Source organism: Schistocerca cancellata, unplaced genomic scaffold (genome assembly GCF_023864275.1).
Source record: "Schistocerca cancellata isolate TAMUIC-IGC-003103 unplaced genomic scaffold, iqSchCanc2.1 HiC_scaffold_1073, whole genome shotgun sequence".
NCBI classification, from domain to species: Eukaryota; Metazoa; Arthropoda; class Insecta; order Orthoptera; family Acrididae; genus Schistocerca; species Schistocerca cancellata.
In genome coordinates this window covers 27501-32500 of record NW_026047072.1, presented here as the reverse complement: position 1 = coordinate 32500, position 5000 = coordinate 27501, and the positions used below count along the sequence as shown (strand labels likewise).

At 56.3% G+C, this 5000-nt stretch overlaps 3 non-coding genes across 3 annotated transcripts in view; all 3 read left to right on the top strand.

The window, feature by feature from the left end:
* Positions 1–2114: 2114 nt before the first annotated feature.
* LOC126151597 (small subunit ribosomal RNA) lies at positions 2115–4023 on the top strand. Its single transcript, XR_007532049.1, has one exon. It is a non-coding gene; the product is annotated as a small subunit ribosomal RNA (ribosomal RNA).
* A 353-nt stretch (positions 4024–4376) lies between these two features.
* LOC126151604 (5.8S ribosomal RNA) lies at positions 4377–4531 on the top strand. Its single transcript, XR_007532055.1, has one exon. It is a non-coding gene; the product is annotated as a 5.8S ribosomal RNA (ribosomal RNA).
* A 189-nt stretch (positions 4532–4720) lies between these two features.
* Positions 4721–5000, top strand: part of LOC126151600 (large subunit ribosomal RNA) — a 4222-nt gene continuing 3942 nt past the window's right edge. Inside the window, exon 1 of the ribosomal RNA XR_007532052.1 lies at positions 4721–5000. This exon is cut by the window's right edge and continues 3942 nt beyond it. This is a non-coding gene — a ribosomal RNA (large subunit ribosomal RNA).

Genomic DNA, 5000 nt, shown 5'->3' with positions numbered 1-5000 from the left:
CCACGTTGTGCCTTAACGTAACCCACGTTGTGCCTTAACGTAACCCACGTTGTGCCTTAACCTAACCCACGTTGTGCCTTAACCTAACCCACGTTGTGCCTTAACCTAACCCACGTTGTGCCTTAACCTAACCCACGTTGTGCCTTAACCTAACCCACGTTGTGCCTTAACCTAACCCACGTTGTGCCTTAACCTAACCCACGTTGTGCCTTAACCTAACCCACGTTGTGCCTTAACCTAACCCACGTTGTGCCTTAACCTAACCCACGTTGTGCCTTAACCTAACCCACGTTGTGCCTTAACCTAACCCACGTTGTGCCTTAACCTAACCCACGTTGTGCCTTAACCTAACCCACGTTGTGCCTTAACCTGCTCTGTAATTGGCATATGACACGTTACATTAATCTAGTGTTGTCTAACCACAACCCTCTGAATATAGTTCGCTACTCGCACCGCCCACCCTCTTGTGTGTCGTTTCATGTTGAACACTTCGCAAGTGTTGCTTACTTTTTACATGCTCCCGCTGTACACTGTAATGTGGACAACTGCAGGATGTACATCGCCCCCCCCCCTCCACCCTGCCTTCGCACGCTGGTCGTTCAGGTGCTTGCGTGTTCAATGCCCTTCGCAGCTGTTCACTGGCATTCGCATGTCGAAGCGCTCAGTCTACGTCGTGGTACGGCCTGTGTCCACTGTCCGCTGATATCGTAAGCTTAATCCTCACATTGTACTGCACATAGGTCCGTATGTACTGAATGATACGCTGTGGCACATGTGTGACCGTACGACTGCGCCCAACAACAGCGAACCATACGGTCCAAATGTTGTGCACTCAGCCACGTGCCGTCTCCCCATAACAGCTACATTGCAGTGTGGTACGCCATAGAGACGTGTGGGAGTAACGGACGCCCTGGATGGCGATCAGCATGAGCCGTCTGTTGATGTAGTGGCGCGTGTATTCAAACGTAGTCGTCTCTTCTCACACAGTGTGATAGCATGGTGCACCGCGTTCCACATCTGCGACATGGTACAGATGCTGGTTGACAGTCGGTCTCGTAATGGACATCGCATACGTAGGGGGCCACCTCCCACGTGTTCTCTAGTCGTGCACATTTTGTTGCGTGTATGTGGGCAGACGTAGTGTGTCGTGACACCTAACAGACAGGTATGCAATAATCGTTGCATTTGCAAACTGGGATGGACGTCTACGTTTGCTGGTGACGTGACGCAACGCAAATGAACAACTGGTAAACCCATTGTGGTGCGGTTGTTGTTGCTGGAGGTAAATCAGTAAGGGCAAATCTGTGTGTGAAGCGATACGCGGCGGTGGCTGGGTGGGACCGTCCCCGGCCGGTGAGGGGGGGCCGCCCGGCGTGCTGGCCGCGCGGTGCGTGGGCGCACGCGCTACAGCCGGCTGGTGGGGGCGCCCAGTGGCAGGCGCGCCGGCCGACGGACGCGGCAGGCGGCGCAGCTGCGCGCCGGGGCACCCTGCGCGCGGCGCCGGGCGGCCAAAGTGGGTCCTCGCGGGCCCGGTGCGAAGCGCGGTGGACATCTGCAGTGTGCTGGTCCGACTGAGGACTGTGTGCGTTGAGGATGCGCCGCCGCCCGGCACTCGGCGCCGCGACGCCGTCTGCTGCTCGGTCGCCCCAGCGGTTCTCGCTGGTGGTTTGTATCGCAGTTGTGCAGACGTGTTGGCACGTGCGCTGTGCTGGGAGAGTTCGCTTCGGCACCCACGTGGGGCCTTTGCCCTTCTGTGGCGCTGGCGTTGGAGCTGCCGGTCACCGTAGGTGGCGCGTGTTGTCTCCCGCCGGCAATGCCACGACAGCACGCTCCCGGGCCTCTGTCGGCAGCGGCAAGCTCAGTTGGGAGCACGGGTGGTCGCACCTAAAGCGTCTACTCGCCTAACTCCGGGCGATTGCGCCTCTCTCGAACCCGACCAAGTACTTAGGACGGCGCTGCGCGCCGCCGGGACCTGAGAGGGTTTCGAGGTGTATTGTGCAGGGGAGCTCAGCCTCCTCCTGTTTGCAGAATAATTGAGCGGACGCTTGCGTGTTCGCGCGGGCCCCTGGGACACACTCCCGGGCGGCCGGCTGCTCAGCTCTAGTTGACGCAGCTCCCTGGTTGATCCTGCCAGTAGTCATATGCTTGTCTCAAAGATTAAGCCATGCATGTCTCAGTACAAGCCGCATTAAGGTGAAACCGCGAATGGCTCATTAAATCAGTTATGGTTCCTTAGATCGTACCCACGTTACTTGGATAACTGTGGTAATTCTAGAGCTAATACATGCAAACAGAGTCCCGACCAGAGATGGAAGGGACGCTTTTATTAGATCAAAACCAATCGGTCGGCTCGTCCGGTCCGTTTGCCTTGGTGACTCTGAATAACTTTGGGCTGATCGCACGGTCCTCGTACCGGCGACGCATCTTTCAAATGTCTGCCTTATCAACTGTCGATGGTAGGTTCTGCGCCTACCATGGTTGTAACGGGTAACGGGGAATCAGGGTTCGATTCCGGAGAGGGAGCCTGAGAAACGGCTACCACATCCAAGGAAGGCAGCAGGCGCGCAAATTACCCACTCCCGGCACGGGGAGGTAGTGACGAAAAATAACGATACGGGACTCATCCGAGGCCCCGTAATCGGAATGAGTACACTTTAAATCCTTTAACGAGTATCTATTGGAGGGCAAGTCTGGTGCCAGCAGCCGCGGTAATTCCAGCTCCAATAGCGTATATTAAAGTTGTTGCGGTTAAAAAGCTCGTAGTTGGATTTGTGTCCCACGCTGTTGGTTCACCGCCCGTCGGTGTTTAACTGGCATGTATCGTGGGACGTCCTGCCGGTGGGGCGAGCCGAAGGCGTGCGACCGCCTCGTGCGTGTTCGTGCGTCCCGAGGCGGACCCCGTTGAAATCCTACCAAGGTGCTCTTTATTGAGTGTCTGGGTGGGCCGGCACGTTTACTTTGAACAAATTAGAGTGCTTAAAGCAGGCAAGCCCGCCTGAATACTGTGTGCATGGAATAATGGAATAGGACCTCGGTTCTATTTTGTTGGTTTTCGGAACCCGAGGTAATGATTAATAGGGACAGGCGGGGGCATTCGTATTGCGACGTTAGAGGTGAAATTCTTGGATCGTCGCAAGACGAACAGAAGCGAAAGCATTTGCCAAGTATGTTTTCATTAATCAAGAACGAAAGTTAGAGGTTCGAAGGCGATCAGATACCGCCCTAGTTCTAACCATAAACGATGCCAGCCAGCGATCCGCCGCAGTTCCTCCGATGACTCGGCGGGCAGCCTCCGGGAAACCAAAGCTTTTGGGTTCCGGGGGAAGTATGGTTGCAAAGCTGAAACTTAAAGGAATTGACGGAAGGGCACCACCAGGAGTGGAGCCTGCGGCTTAATTTGACTCAACACGGGAAACCTCACCAGGCCCGGACACCGGAAGGATTGACAGATTGATAGCTCTTTCTTGATTCGGTGGGTGGTGGTGCATGGCCGTTCTTAGTTGGTGGAGCGATTTGTCTGGTTAATTCCGATAACGAACGAGACTCTAGCCTGCTAACTAGTCGCGTGACATCCTTCGTGCTGTCAGCGATTACTTTTCTTCTTAGAGGGACAGGCGGCTTCTAGCCGCACGAGATTGAGCAATAACAGGTCTGTGATGCCCTTAGATGTTCTGGGCCGCACGCGCGCTACACTGAAGGAATCAGCGTGTCTTCCTAGGCCGAAAGGTCGGGGTAACCCGCTGAACCTCCTTCGTGCTAGGGATTGGGGCTTGCAATTGTTCCCCATGAACGAGGAATTCCCAGTAAGCGCGAGTCATAAGCTCGCGTTGATTACGTCCCTGCCCTTTGTACACACCGCCCGTCGCTACTACCGATTGAATGATTTAGTGAGGTCTTCGGACTGGTACGCGGCATCGACTCTGTCGTTGCCGATGCTACCGGAAAGATGACCAAACTTGATCATTTAGAGGAAGTAAAAGTCGTAACAAGGTTTCCATAGGTGAACCTGCGGAAGGATCATTACCGACTAGACTGCATGTCTTTCGATGTGCGTGTCGTGTCGCGCAACACGCTACCTGTACGGCAGCAGCCGTGCGCCGCGTGCGGAACCACGCGTGCCTCTCAAAACTAACGGACAAAATGTTGTGTGGTACGAGCGCTGAAGCTCTGGAGCGGCTGGCCTGCGGCACCTGGCGCCTGGCGCCGGTTTTGAATGACTTTCGCCCGAGTGCCTGTCCGCTCCGGTGTGGAGCCGTACGACGCCCATCGGCCGTGAGGCCGTTGGACACAGAACGCTGGAACAGGGGCCGTCAAACGCCTCAGTCCCGCCTATGCAACTGTTTTGAAAGAGACAGTGGAAACTAAACAAAAAAGATCACCCAGGACGGTGGATCACTCGGCTCGTGGGTCGATGAAGAACGCAGCAAATTGCGCGTCGACATGTGAACTGCAGGACACATGAACATCGACGTTTCGAACGCACATTGCGGTCCATGGATTCCGTTCCCGGGCCACGTCTGGCTGAGGGTCGGCTACGTATACTGAAGCGCGCGGCGTTTGTCCCGCCTTCGGAGACCTGGGAGTGTCGTGGCCGCCTGTGGGGCCGGCCGCGTCTCCTTAAACGTGCGATGCGCGCCCGTCGCCTGGCGGTTCGCATACCGGTACTTTCTCGGTAGCGTGCACAGCCGGCTGGCGGTGTGGCGTGCGACACCTCGTACAACGACCTCAGAGCAGGCGAGACTACCCGCTGAATTTAAGCATATTACTAAGCGGAGGAAAAGAAACTAACAAGGATTCCCCCAGTAGCGGCGAGCGAACAGGGAAGAGTCCAGCACCGAACCCCGCAGGCTGCCGCCTGTCGTGGCATGTGGTGTTTGGGAGGGTCCACTACCCCGACGCCTCGCGCCGAGCCCAAGTCCAACTTGAATGAGGCCACGGCCCGTAGAGGGTGCCAGGCCCGTAGCGGCCGGTGCGAGCGTCGGCGGGACCTCTCCTTCGAG